At 41.5% G+C, this 15527-nt stretch overlaps 1 pseudogene; it reads left to right on the top strand.

Moving 5' to 3' along the window:
• The first annotated feature begins 7164 nt into the window (after positions 1-7164).
• The window catches only part of LOC122754621, a 32455-nt pseudogene continuing 24092 nt past the window's right edge, over positions 7165-15527 (top strand).

Here is a 15527-nt window from a genome sequence, read left to right as displayed (position 1 = left end):
CACCTGTCATATTTATCTTTTTGCATGTGAATAGAAGATGTTCTTTTTCCTGTAATATAATTTTTTGAGGTAATAAGGGATTAAGTAACTTGCTCAGGGTCACAGAGCTAATAAGTGTCAGAATACAGACTTGAACTCAGGTCCTCCTGATCCCTGGATTGGTGCTCTATCCACTCTACCACCTAGCTGCCCTATGTAATATAATTCTTTAATGATACTATTCCTAATCTTCTTTTGAATTTCTCATTGGTTATATGTTGCAACCTGCTTACATGCAACATGAACTGCTCCACTGGCTGCTGTGTCATTCTCATCTTTAGTTCAGAGATGGTGGCTTTCCATGCCTCATTTCTATATTGCAACAGCAGGGAAATGAAAGCTCTAGCTTTCATGGGAAGCTTGGGGTCAGTGAAAGAACTTTGCAATTTCCTAAAACATAGCCTGAAATATAATAGATATTCTTCCTCCACTTGGTCTTTCCTGTGTGGATGGACAGGACAACTGTCTTTGGATGATTACAGATGTCTTCTAGAAGTCTGTGCACAAAGTATACTGGGACTAAAAGCAATCAGTACAATGTTATGCATAAAAGTAGCATCTGGAACATGTCGCCATTCACCATTCAGTGAATTGATATTTACAAATAAATCATTATTTTCAATTTCCTACTAAAACTAACTTTATTTTTCTAATCCTATCCACAACAGCTCCCTGGCCATGCTTCTAATCAGTAAGTAGTTCTTCCAGTGGAAAAGCAAAGGATTAATAATTTCAAAAACTTATACTTGACTCCATGATTTCAAACTGGGGGCCAGGAAGCTCCAGACCAAAGCAAAGGTACCAGCTAGCCAAGGTCAGCTTGGCAGCAATATCCAGACTATTGAACCTCAGTGCTAAAAGGTACCTTACAAATCATCTGGTCCAACCCTTTCATGTAACTGGTAAGGAAGGTGAAACATAAAGATAAAGTGATTTGCTCTAGGTCAGACAGTAAGTTAGTAGCAGGGTTGGTGTTCATGATAAATGGCATTTATATAAATGCTTTAAGCAGAACACTAATAGTGAAGCATGCTACTTGCCTCCTGGGGGGGGGGGGGTTGGGGTTGGATGCAGGAAGCAGCATTAAAAATGCATTTTTTTGGACACGACCCATGTAGGAATTTGTTTTACTTGACTATACATACCCGTTACAAGAGTTTTGTTTTGTATTTTTTTAATGGGGAGGTAGTGGAAGGGAGATCAAAATAGATTTTTGTTCACTAAAAAAAGAAAATTAATTTTTAGAATTAAAAATCCGTTTTAAGGTTAACAAGGTACTTTACATAAGTTATTTCATTTAATCCTCACAGCAACCATATCAAGTATTAGTTATCCCTATTTTACAGATGAGGAAACTGAGACTAAGAGAGGTTAAGTGACTTGCCCAGGGTCACATGGGTAACCAGAGATAGAATTCAAACCCAGATATGATTGTGCCTCTAATACCAGTACTCTTCCTACTATACGTTCCTTGTTATATCACATGACCAAATTATAAATATCAACCAAAACTGAATACTATGAGGGAATTAAGTGGCTCAGGGGATTGAATATTGGACCTGGAATCTGGAAGACCTGAGTTCAAATCTAACCTCAGATACTTATTAACTGTGTGACCCTGGGCAAATCACTTAACCTCTGCCTGCCCCAGTTTCCTCAACTATAAAATGGGTATAACACTTACTTTTCCCAGGGTTGTTGAGATGATAATATTTATATGAAGTAAAATAATTTTATTTAATATAAAATGAGAAAATATTTATAAAGTGCTTCGCTAACCTTAAAATGCTATATAAATGATAATTGGGGTTAGTGTTTATAATCATGTAATGGAGGAGCCTGTATCCTTATTCTTCAGTCTCTTTTTTTTTCCCCTGGGACTTTTATCTGTCTGTGTGTTCCTCTGTGTGTGGTCTTACCCTTCTGCTTCTAAGTAACAGAAATGGTTAACTGATTTAATTTAAATATTTGCTTAATGAATGTCTGGAATATCAATATGCATGTCATTATTGTTGGTTTGATAAACCTTAGATAGCAGGGACTTTATCCAATTAACTTACTTTTTATAGCACAACAGCTTAGTATCATCCACAGCTGCTCAATTAATGCTTTTAATGCTTTTCTTTTATCTGAACCTGTGATTTCATTTGGTGTGGAGAGCTGCCAATGAGGAAATTTTAAGGATGTAAACTGAAATGCTTACATTGCTGGTAAATGATGAGATGCCAATCAACCTAAGCATTGTCCTCAAATGCAAAATAAGGGGTGTTATTTCAGAACTGCCTCTGGGGATGACGGTTCTTCTCAAACATAAACTGAAATACGAAAGCTGGAAATGCCCAACAACATTCTCCTTCTCCTGACAACCAGAATTTCCTACTGTTCCCTGCTGAAATCAAACTAGAAGCAGGAACCAATTGAGAGATTGGAAGGCTGAGCCATACCAACATTTCCAGTTCTCTGTCTGAGATTCAGAATTCATTGCCCTGCCCCTGCCAGTGTAGTCAATGTATATACCATCATGTCTCTGATAATCTTGCTCTGCATCACTCTGACTTTCCACATTTCCTAGTATTCTTAATATGATTTTATACTACTATAATATTCAATTCCATTCCTGTACCCTAACTTAATCGGCCCTCCAATTTTACTATCTTCTTCAAGCTAGTGACAGCAGCATTTAGCTTAGGTATTTAAGGAGAAGGAAGGGCCATGATTATTGCCAGAGAATGCAATATTGGTCAAAATTATTTGGAGAAAATTGTCTTGAGGGGAAAAAAGAACTTATCCAAGAAACTCTTTGGGGTATGGTAATGAGTACAACTAAACTTTTTAGGAGTCCTGGGGGAGCTTTCTCTTATCACTGCTCTTCTGTGTCTGTGTTGTATGTTCCCCAACCTCAACAGGATATAAATTCCTCTGGGGTTTATCTTTGTGTCATTTACACCTAGCACAGCACCTAGTATATAGTTGGTTGGATGGTTGGCTGTTGCCCTTTGTTCTCAAAGAAGACCAAAATGACATCACTAAGTTGGAGTCAAAGTACAGTATATAGTAGGTGCTTAATAAATGCTTATTGAATTGAATAGAATTGAATGTAGACATTTCAGTGTGCTGAATTTGCTGAAGTTGGGAGAACAGATTGGGGTGGAAAGGGAAGCTGTGTCTTTCTCCCAATGTAATTTTGTAGTATATACATACATACATACATACATATATACATACATGTAAATATTATAGCCCACTGTGGCTGCCCTTGATACCCTAAAGTAAGGGATCTAGGCCCTTAAAAGACATGTCAGTAATGACATAGTAGCTCAGGGACACAGCATGGTCTCATGGAAAAAGCACTCACTATGGAGTCAAAGAACCTAGGTTCCAGTCTCACCTCCGGACACTTGCCTATGTGGCTTTCAGCAAGCTGCTAACCCTCTCTGGGCTCCTGTTTCCTGATGGGTTAAATCAGGGGGCAGGCCTAGGTGGCCCGGAGGTCTCTTTAGGCTCTAGATTTATGAAAGTAATCCTTTGTGTATGCCTCATTCGGAGAAGGTAACTGATCCGATTGCCCCATCCCTCTCAGAACGTGCCCCAAAGGCCCCAGGTGTTCTGTTCCCACCCACTCTTTGGGAAAGACTCCCTCTGGAGCTATTGATGCAAGTTGTCCTGGGGCACAGGAACAAACTGCAAGACTCACAGGGTATGACCAGCAGGGTAGTGTCACAGCAAGCAGGGGCTGCTCATGTTACAGGGGCTGCTGCCCCCGGGGCCTCACAGGCTGGGACAGGCCCACCTCCCCCAAGCCTGCCCTGGTATTGCCTCACAAAGTTAAAGGGCAGCAGGATCAGACACCGGCCATGCTTGGTTAGTGGGAACTAGCCAGAAAGATTCACCCTAGGGCTTGTAATGCTGCTCTATTGTAGATGTCTTTTGTGATGGAAAAATGAGGAGGGGCCACCCTGAAGCAGACAGCTCCCTTTGACTGGGAAGAATCCAGGCTGAGGGGCTATTGACAATTTAAGGCTTTTGTGGCAGTCTCTTTTCCAAGTGGGATGGCAATTAATCAACAAGTGTTTTTAAACTGCCTACTATGTGCCAGGCACTGTGTTAAACACTGGGAATATCAAGAAAGGCAAAACCCAGTTCAGTCTAATGGAGGAGACAAGATGCAAACAACTATGTAGAGACAAGATACAGACAGGATAAATTGGGGATAATCAATAGAGGGAAGGAAGTCATATTAAGGAGTTTGGGGAAAGGCTTCTTATAGAAGGTAGAATTTTAGCTGGGACTTGAAGAAAGCCGGGAAGCCCAGAAGCAGAGATAAGGAGGGAGAGCATCACAGGCATGCAGGACAGCCAGTAAAAATGTAGGAAATCTGGGGCAGCTAGGTGGCGCAGTGGATAGAGCACCAGCCCTGGAGTCAGGAGGCCCTGAGTTCAAATCCAACCTCAGAACTTGATACTTACTAGCTGTGTGACCCTGGGCAAGTCACTTAACCACAAATTGCCTTACCAAAAAAAAAAAAATATGTAGGAAATCAGATGGAGTGTCTTGAGTGAGGGGCAGCAGAGAGGCATTGTCACTAAATCACAGAGTACATGGGATGGAGAGTAAAATGTAAGACAGCTAGGTAAGTAGAAGAGTTTATATTTGATACTTGAGTTTAGTGAATTGGGGAGCAGAGGAGTGACCTGGTCAGAACTTTCTGCACTTTAGGGAGATCACTTTGACACCTGAGTGGAAGATGGGCTGGAGTAAGGAGAGACTTGAACAGGATGACCCACCAGCAGGATCTTTGCAGTAGTCCAGGTATGAAGTGATGAGGACCAAGGTGGTATCAGTGTGAAAGAAGGGAAGGGGGCAGCTAGGTGGTGCAATGGATAGAGCACTGGCCCTGGATTCAGGAGGACCTGAGTTCAAATCTGGCTTCAGACACTTGACACTTACTAGCTATGTGACCCTGGGCAGGTCACTTAACCCCAATTGCCTCACTAAAAAGAAGAAGAAGGAGGAGGAGGAGGAGGGATGGGAAGAAGGCATATGTGAGAGATGTAATGGAGGTAATACAAGTTAACTGCCATATTTGGTCCCTGATCTGGATATTACTTGTGAATGCTTCTGCCAACTGAGAGCCGTCTTGGGCAATGAGGAAGCAGTACCTGTGAGCATTTTTCAAAAGTGCTTAAATGAGAACTTAGAAGCTTTTGAATCTAGTACATCCTAAACTTGGGAACTTGTTTGATCTAGTCACTGCCTGAAGAATAGAAGACTTCAGAGAAGACAGGAAGAGGGAGTGAGCTTGACATCAGGAAGACTATTAAAAAAAACCCCAAAGGGTGACAAAAGAGCTTGATCCTACACAGCTGGGTATCAGGAGGTTACAATGCCCTGAGGGGTGGCAATGCTGGGAGTGCCACAGTTTGGGTTTATGACTTGTCCTTTCTAATTATCTAGTCCAAAAGCCTGAGGAAAAGAACTTTCCAAAGAAGCCCTTGGGAAAGCAAAGGCTTGACTTGAGACTAGCAAAAAGGAGCTAACTCATGAGGCTCAAGTCATTTGTACCTGCCAGTCCAGGGAGTTTATATACAGGGTAGCCCAAAAATCTTGGGGCAATTTAAAGTTATTAAACTTAGATTTTAGTAAACACTAAATATACAGGGATGCCCTGTATATTTTGTATTGACTTATGCAAAAATGAAGGAAATCACATATAAATTGATGAGGATGGAAGGTCTCTTAGGAGAAGAAGGCTTTGATCCCAACTATAATGGGAAGTAAAGGAAGTAGATGGGAGCAACTAAGTGGCACAGTGGATGAAGTGTTGAGCCTGAAGTCAGGAAGACTCCTTTTCCAAAGTTCAAATTTGGCCTCGGACACTTCCTAACTATGTGATCCTGGGCAAGTGTTTTCACCTTGTTTGTTCAGTTTCCTCATAAGTAAAATGAGCTGGAAAGGGAAATGACAAACCACTCCAGTGTCTCTGCCAAAAAAAACCCAAATGGGGTCAGGAAGAGTGGACATGACAGAAATGACTGAACAAAAATCAAAACAAAAGGAAGTATGTAGTCCAGAAGGATATTTAGGAAATTATCCTTACTTCAACAAATAACTGAACACTCCTACTCTCCACCTTGGCCCAAGCTCCTCTCTACAATGTATAAACTCTGGCCCTACTTTCTTAGGACCAGACTTGCCAAATCTCCTGCTCTTTCTTTTCAGGTCCCCCAGAGGTTTGTGAGGTGTCTCTTTTCTTTGCTATCAGCTCAAACCCCACTCTTTTTTTTTTGGCCAGGCAATGAGGGTTAAGTGACTTGCCCAGGGTCACACAGCTAGTAAGTGTCAAGGTGTCTGAGGCCGGATTTGAACTTAGCTCCTCCTGAATCCAGGGCCAGTGCTTTATCCACTGTGCCACCTAGCTGCCCCAGACCCCACTATTTTTAAGAGATCAGAATCTGGGAACCCAATTCCCTTTAATCACTCTGAACACTGGGCAATTTTTACAAAGGTGCATTTATTTCACAGATATAGCAAGAATAATCCTCCAAACATTCCTCCCAATACCTCTAGGACATGCTTTCCCTTCCCCTACCTTGGTCTCTGGGGCAGTAGGCTCCAAATTTAGCTCAATTCCTATATAAAAGTAGTATTGGCTCATCAGGTCTATGTCCAAATGTGGCACTACTATCGAATCAATCCTTTCACTGGGCTGGCATCCTGAAGGTCATTCTGGAAGATCAAAGAGAGCTTTTGTCTCCTTTGGGCAATACTACTCAACTACCAAACCTGGTCTGGACTCTGACTTTAGGATTTCTGCGTCTCTCTCACTCTCAGTAAAGGTCAGAGACTCTATTCCCTTCCCATAGAAGGGGAAAGAACAAATAAAAAGGCCAAGGAGGACCCATTTCTTGGATCCACGTGGCCTCAGTGGCAGAAGGTCTCTCAGCTCTTCCCTTTATAACATAGTGTCTCTCATTAAATAAAGTAATATTTTTAAGTGCTTGGCATAGTGCCAGTCACATAGTAGAAGCTCTAGGAATGCTTATTCCTTTTGCCCTCCTCTTCACTTCCAGTCAAAGGATACCATCACACCAATTAGAGCATAGCTCAAAATAAGGAGGCAAAGAGATGGCCAAAGCTGATTCAAGCCTTTCTGAAAATGCCAACAGTTCTGACTATGCAACCAATAGAAAAGGGCTCCTCCCAACCACATGGGTAGCCACTGGAAACCAGTTAGAGAATGTCTGTGCGTGATCCCTTCTCCCCAAGGCACTTCCCTTACACATCATCATGAACCTCCTAGCAGCTCCCCAGCATCCTCCATCTGGATATGCTATTTGAGTCTCTCTGCACCTGCACTGGCCCCCATTACAATTCACATGGAATAATTCATATATTGATTACAATTTCATTAAGTTTCTCATCCCCACCCAAAAGTTAAAGCTCTGGGAACATCTCCAAAAATAGCTTAAGTTGGCTAGCCTGTGTCTCAATTCCCCTTAAGTCTCATTGCCTTTCCAGCTTCTCATGACTTAAAAGAAAAATAAGTTCACATTATAGTCTGGGTATATTTGCTGTAAGACATGAAAAGATAATGAAGTACAGTATGGAAACTTCCCAAATGGCTGACTGTTCATTTCTCAGTAATGAGCAGCATGAGAAGCAGCCTGCCAAAGGAGAGAGTATAACAGACTTGGAGTCAGGAAAATCTGGGTTGAGATCCTACCTCAGACACTTAGCTCTGTGACCCTGGGCAAGTCTTAAAGGTGTCTTTGCCTCAATTTTCTTATCTATAGGGACAGCTAGGTGGCACAATGGATAAAGCACTGGCCCTGGATTCAGGAGGACCTGAGTTCAAATCTGACCTCAGACACTTGACATTTACTAGCTGTGTGACCCTGGGCAAGTCACTTAACCCTCATTGTCCTGCACCAAAAAAAAAAAATCTCATCTATAAAATGGGGCAGGGGGTGACTCAAATGCCTCTAAAGTCTATTCTGGCTCTGAATCTATGTCTTCTGAACAGTTTCCTCTGCTGCTAGCCATTAATGTCTTGAGTTGAACCAGTTACTCAAAGAGGTAGTACTATCTGTATTGCTCTCCTCTCTGCTCTTATGTGTCCAACACCTACAGGTGGGTGAACCCAAAGTTTTTATTAAGGCAGCATCCTCTTGATTAAATCTCAGGGAGAAAGTGAGAGGAATCATGCCACCAATATCTTGATCATATCACATCTTTTGTTGTTTTGTTGTTGTTCAGTTCTTTTCAGTCCTCATGACTCCTATTTGGGGTTGTCTTAGCAAAGATACTGAAGTGGTTTGCCATTTCCTTCTCCAGATCCTTTTGCAGAAGAGGAAATTGAGGCAAACAGGATCAAGTGACTTGCCCAAGGTCACACAGCTAGTAATAATCTCCCTACTGCAGTCCATCCTCTACTCAGTCGATGATGTTGCCCTATTACTCAATAAACTCCCGTTATTCCTTATTACCTCCAGGATCAAATATAACCTCTTCTAGTTGCCTTTTAAAGCCCTTCCCAGCCTGGACCTTCCCTACCTTTACAGGCTTCTTACATTTTGCTTCTCTCCATGTACTCTTTGATCCATTATGCTAGCCCCCTTTTTATTTGTACAGAACACTTCCCTCTCTACTTCCTACATTTTCTCTGTCCCCCACACATAAAATGCTCTCCCTCCTCATCTCTACCTATTAGATCCCTGCCTTTCTAAGCACTTTTTTGGGGGGAGGACAGGACAATGAGGATTAAGTGACTTGCCCAGGGTCATACAGCTAGTAAGTGTCAAGTGTCTGAGGTTAGATTTGAACTCAGGTCCTCCTGAATTCAGGGCCAGTGCTTTATCTACTGTGCCACCTCACTGCCCCCTAGATCCCTGCCTTTCTAAGCCTCAATGAAAATCCCACTTTATTTTTGGTCAAAAGATATGAACAGGCAGTTTTCAGATGAAGTAATCAAAGCTCTCTATAATCATAAGGGGGAAAATGTGCTAAATCACTATTGATTAGAGAAATGCAAATTAAACAACTTTAAGCTACCACCCACACCTATCAGATTGGCTAACATGACAGAAAAGGAAAATGACAAACATTGGAGGGAATGTGGGAAAATTGGGACACTCATGCAGTGTCAGTGAAATTGTATACTGATCCAACCATTCTGGAAAGCGATTTGGAACTACACCCAAAGTGGGCTATAAAACCATGCATACCCTTTAACCTAGCAATACCACTACTAGATCTGTATCCCAATGAGATTAAAAAAAAAAAAAAGGAAAAGGACCTGTAAGTACAAAAATATTTATCACAACTCTTTTAGTGGTACAAATAACTGGAAATCGAGGCGATGTCCATCAACTGGAGAACAAGTTGTTGTATATGATTGTGATAGGATACTATTGTACTATAAGAAATGATGAGCAGGTAGGTTTCAGAAAAACCTGAAAAAATAGGCCTTGGTCTCTGGACTATGCATCTGTTCTTTTTCATTTTAGGTCAGGAAGATTAATCTGGAGGTCAAGAGAGTGAGCCACAGAAATCTGGCAAGTCAAGTCCAGGGAGAGTTTTGCAGCTGGCCCATCATCAATGCCCCCAGGAGTGAGGAGTGATCTTCAGGAATGACCTTCTGGACCCAGCCCAGGATAGTTGTGATGAGGTCTTATGGCACAGTCATGCCACATCTATAAATGAATTTGGTAGGACCAGTGTTCTGTAGGAACTGTACTAAGAGTTAACCTATTCTCCCCAGAGACCACCATGGTAGAAGGGAGAGTATTTCCAAAGTGCTGATGAGAAATGTTTGCTATTACTTCAAAGTAAATATATCTCGGGGCAGCTAGGTGGCGCAGTGGATAAAGCACCGGCCCTGGATTCAGGAGTACCTGAGTTCAAATCTGACCTCAGACACTTGACACTTACCAGCTGTGTGACCCTGGGCAAGTCACTTAACCCCATTGCCCTGCAAAAACAAAACAAAACAAAACAACAAAAAAACCCAAAGTAAATACATCTTTATAAGAGCTAATTGACATTAAGTGGTTAAATAGAAGTATTCATTGGTCCCTACCAGTGGGAAGAACATAGCCAGTGGGGTCTCTAGTCGATGGCAAGGGAGAAAAAGTCACCTCCAAACCCCTTAGTATACCTTAGAACCCTGAAGGGGAGATATAGCCTGCCAGGTTCTGGGAAAATGAGCCCAGGGATACTTGCTGCATTACAGGCACTCTTCAGGTGCCCCTATCCCAGTTACATATATGTTGGCAAATACACTGCATGCCAGTATGTAGAGTGAAGATGTCCATGCTTTTGCCAACATGAACTAATTTTCCCTAGGGTACCCCCAGGGAGACCAGATCATAACCCTCTTTGCAGGAAAAGGGGATGAGGAACAAAAGGGCGTAAATTGCAGTGACACATGAACTGCCCAGTGAGTAATTAAACTGCCTTTCTGGCATTCATGGGCAGTATTTAGCTAAAAGTTATTCAAAGGGAAATAATGGCTATTGCTACTACCAGTGGAATTAACATTGCCTGCAAACCTGTTGCCTTTAGGCACATCAGGCTTCCCTGTGGAAAGAGAACGTGATTGACCTGAGTAAATTCTCTAACAAAGGAATGGGTACTGTTGTTCTGAAGGTCGCCAGTGTCTCTTTTTCTCCCCTCCCCTTCCAGGAGTCTTGTTGATTGTGGCTGTTCTTGGTACTAGCCAGAGCATTCCAATACAGCCCAGGCTGAATGTCCTATGGAAACAATTGATTTGACTCTCTGGGATCCTATTTGAATATCTGTGTAGAGCTTTTGAGAAGGATTTCTGCAGGCATGAAGAACTTCTGTGTAATGTAGTGTAGTGATGATTCTTGACAAAGCAATTTTTGATTGGGGGATGGAAGGGTGGGGAGACATACACCAAGCATGAAGCTTGAATGAGGTGAAGATACTTGTAGCCCAGCCCTTTCACAGGGAGCTCAAGAGACTCAAAACAGTTTGAACTGACAGTTCATGGGTGGGTAGGGAGATAGAGAAGGAGGTTCAGTGCTGGATAAAAAGAAAGAGTGAGTGGATATAGAGGCAGTTTGCCTTCCTTGGCCTCTGCCTCTGCCTTCCTCTGGGGTATCCTGTTGTGAGGTAGGGCTGGAACAAACTGAGCTGTTTCTGGGAGATCTGAGTAAGATCACAATGTGCTTTCTCGCCCTTCCCAATGAGCCCTAAACGGTATTGATTTCCTGCAGTTTCTCTGTTCTTTAAGTCTATTCATAATTCTTGATTTAATTCATACCTTTAAGGCTGACTCACTCCAGATATAAAATCATGGTTGATCATAACCTCTTGGTAATGGTGTCTATCCTTATTTGTGAACAAGGCATGTAGTAAGAGAAAGACAGTGGCTAAAATTAAAATCCTAACTGGGGGCTCTAAGAAAAGAAGAATTTCAAGGAGCTTTTGATATATCCTTTAAAAACATATGTCCCAAAGCAAAGTAAAGCTAGATGGCTGGTTGGGGAGGCATCCCTTTGTCCTTAGGCCAAAGCAAGTCTTGTAAGGGGGGATGAGCATGATTGAATCACACACCTTCTTTCCCATTGAGTTCTCAACTAGTGTGCTCAAAGGATATCCCTAAGGGAGCAACTTCCCCTTTGTTGTTACCCCCTCCTTTCTTTTAGAAAATTTAAGAAACAAATTTTTCTCTAATATGGCATCCTTTCAAGAATTACCAAAATAAAGAAAATCTTATCAGAATTTTTTTTAACTTTCTCTGGAAAAATAATGGTAAGTAAGTATCAAATCTTTTCCCCCATTTTCAAAGGCCTTGAAGCTGGGTAAAAGTTCAAAAGAGAGCTCTAAATTCCTAGAAAATGAACTAAAGCGGGTGGGGACAACCGGACAGAACAGGAATACCTTAATTTAGTTAAGGTATTGGTCATTGCTAATCTCCACCATTGACTATATAGACCAGTTCAGGAAAATGATTCTCCAAAGTGAGTTGACTTTCTAAGTGACTATTGTTCTGTTTGATGAATCCAACAGTTATCTGAACTTTTTTACTGTGCTTTATCTTATTGTGGAATTTTGTCTGTTTGAGAATACTATAAATTGTAACTTGAAAACAGCTTGTCAAAGAGAGATTTCCAAAAGCAGGTTGGATTTCTGTCCCTTTAGATTTTTTCTTTTTTTGAGCAGAAACATAGAGTTAGAATAATTAAATTAATTAAATTTTCTCTGGCAAGCTTATACCCCAAACTTAGAGAGCAGAATTTTCTTTGACACTCCTTAGGAGTGGGGTAAGGTGGGCCAGTGACTGGGATGTAGTCCCAGCCCAGTGATTGAAGGAAGGGAGTAGCTTGGAAAGTCCAGCCTACTGACATTCCAAGAGTGAAGGTCAGTTAGAGACAACAGGAAGATTTTTTTTTCTCCTTTGCCTTATCCAGCCAACCCTGCTAAATAGTAAAACTATATCTCTAGTACTCACTTATATTGTGGGTACTCACTCATGTCCTCATCACTTCACCCATGATAGTGTAATTGCCTCCTAATTGGTCTTTCTGCCTTCATTCTCTTTCCACCCCAATCTGTCCTATGGAAGCTGCCAAATTAATTTACATTAACACAAGTCATTCCCTTCCTGCAGAAGGTTCAACCTCTTCTGACTCATCATTGCCTATATAATAAAATACATTTGTATTACTATTCCTTTGGGTCAGCTAGGTGGCACAGTGGATAGAGTACTGAGCCTGAAGTCAAGATTCTTCTTTCTAAATTCAAATCTGACCTCAGACACTCACTAGCTGAGTGACTCTGGGCAAATCACTCTTCCCTGTTTGCCTCAATTTCTTCATCTGTAAAATGAGCTGGAGAAAGAAATAGCAAACTACTCTAGTACCTTTGCCAAGAAAACCCCAAATCGGGTCACTGACATATGTTAGGCCCTCTGAAATATGGTTCCAACTGATCTTCATAACTTCCTTAACATTAATCTTCATCGAACCTTTTATTTTCCAGCTAAGCTTTGGTTGTAGACAGAAAGATCCCTTATCTTCTGCTGCCTGCACATTTGCTTAGTTTAACAGTCCTCTTCCCCTTCCCATTCACACTCATTCCACATCTCCATCTGTTGAAATTCTCTTATTTTGAGGCCCAGGTCCGGTGCCATCTCCTTCACGAAGACTTCTCTCTGAAAATGATTCCTCCAACAGTTTTTTTCCTGGATTTCCAACTTGCCCTTAAGTATTTTATATCATACTTATTTATAAAATACTTAAGGGCAAGTTATACACTTTTGTAATAGCAACTACTTTGGCTCCCACTGCCTGAAGGTCAGCTATGTTACATTTCTTTTGTCCTTGGGGGCATTGCTTGAGGATGGGGGTCTTTTTTCATCTCTGTATGACCAGTGGCTAGTATAGTTCCTTGCACCTAGTAGGCATTTTTATTTTATTTTATTTTTTTAGTGAGGCAATTGGGGTTAAGTGACTTGCCCAGGGTCACACAGCTAGTAAGTGTGTGTTAGGTGTCTGAGGCCGGATTTGAACTCAGGTACTCCTGACTCCAGGACCGGTGCTCTATTCACTGAACCACCTAGCCACCCCCCTAGTAGGCATTTTTTTTTTTTTTAGGCAATGGGGGTTAAGTGACTTGCCCAGAGTCACACAGCTAGTAAGTGTCAAGTGTCTGAGGCCGGATTTGAACTCAGGTACTCCTGAATCCAGGGCCGGTGCTTTAACCACTGCGCCATCTAGCTGCCCCCCTAGTAGGCATTTTTTAAAAGTTTACTAGATTTGAAAATATAGGCACATTCCAGTATAGTAAGAAATATATCAAAGAAAAACTGTAACAGTTATTTTCATTTGTTATTTGCAAATCTTTTTCCGGAAGTGATTGGTATCCTTCGCTAAAGACTTCTCATCATACCCAAACAAGTAAGATTTGGCTGGAGCTTTTGTTGAGTGCTTCCCGGAAAGGTTGAATGGATAAGTCTTTGTATCTCCAATGCCTAGCACATAGTAGGTGCTTAATAAATATTTGTTGATGGATGTTCTCCAGAAAAGATATTATGTACTTATTTGATTTTACTGATTCTTTCTACTCTTTCTACCTTATGGCTGAATTTCCTTGTACCCTGAAACTATCTGGAACTATCAGTTAAGATGAATACTGAAGGGGGCAGCTAGATGGTGCAGTGGATAAAGCACCAGCCCTGGATTCAGGAGGACCTGAGTTCAAATCTGGCCTCAGACACTTGACACTTACTAGCTGTGTGACCCTAGGCAAGTCACTTAACCTTCATTGCCCCACCAAAACAAAAAAGATGAATACTGCTTTCTTCTAGGCTTTCTGTCAATTTTTTTTTTTTGGTGCTTTATCCACTGCACTACCTAGCTTCCCTGCTTTCCTTCATTTGAGATCTTGCTTCATAATTGTGGCTGTATTTCAAGGGTGTTTTTTATTTCTAGTTCTGAACATTTTGTAATTTTTGATATTACTTTGGTCCTTTAGCTGTGATTTTTCTTCTTCTTTTTGGGCTATTCAGTCATTCCAGTCATGTCAACTCTCCATGACCCCATGTGGGTTTTTCTTGGCAGACATACTAGAGTATTTGACCATTTCCTTCTCCAGCTCATTTTAGATGAGAAACTGAGGCAACAGAGTGAAGTGCCTTGCCCAGGGTCACACAGCTAGTAAGTGTCTGATGCTATATTTGAACTCAGGAAGATAAGTCTTCCTCGTTCCTAGCCCAGTGTTCTAACACTTTATGGGTGCATATATTAATTACGTGCACAATGTCCTTCCTTTTCACAGATATCAACATGGATTTAAAGCTGGAAGGGTGGTAATCTAATCTAAAGGTCTCATTTCACAGATGAGAAAACTGAGACCCTGAAATGTTAGGTGGCTTACATTAAGTATTAGCTATAGACTCCCTCTACCACCTCCTTCTTTTCGTCTCAAAACTCCTTGACCTCATCCTCCGCTATCTCAACCTTTACTTAAGTTTCTGATAAGATGGTGCTTCTCCTTAACAAGGCTTACTCTCTCTTACCCCACATATCTAATCACTTGCTACATACCTTCTACTTCTTCAACAATTCTTGCATCGGAACCCTTCCTCACAGTCTTAATTTTAGCTCAAACACTCATCAGTTTTTGCCTAGATTATTGCAATGACCTGTTGTTCATTGGTTTCCTTGTCTGTCTCTTCCCATCCAATTCATCCTCCCCACAACTGCCAAAGTGGATTTTTTAAAGTGTAAATCTGACCATGTTGCTCCCTTACTTAATAAATTCCAATGGTTACCTCCTGATTGTAGGATAAAATACAAACTCCTCTGTTTGGCCTTTAAAACCCCTCACAGACTGGACCCAAGTTCTCGTTTCATTCTCACTGTTCATTCCTGCTTTCTTCAGACTCTACAATTCAGTCAAACTGGCCTTTTTTCTGCTCCTCACATCAGCACTACTTTTTTGTGCTTATACAATGGTCA

Source organism: Dromiciops gliroides, chromosome 4, assembly GCF_019393635.1.
Source record: "Dromiciops gliroides isolate mDroGli1 chromosome 4, mDroGli1.pri, whole genome shotgun sequence".
Classification (NCBI taxonomy): domain Eukaryota; kingdom Metazoa; phylum Chordata; class Mammalia; order Microbiotheria; family Microbiotheriidae; genus Dromiciops; species Dromiciops gliroides.
Note: the sequence above shows the minus strand (reverse complement) of the source record. Positions and strands in the feature narration are given on the sequence as shown.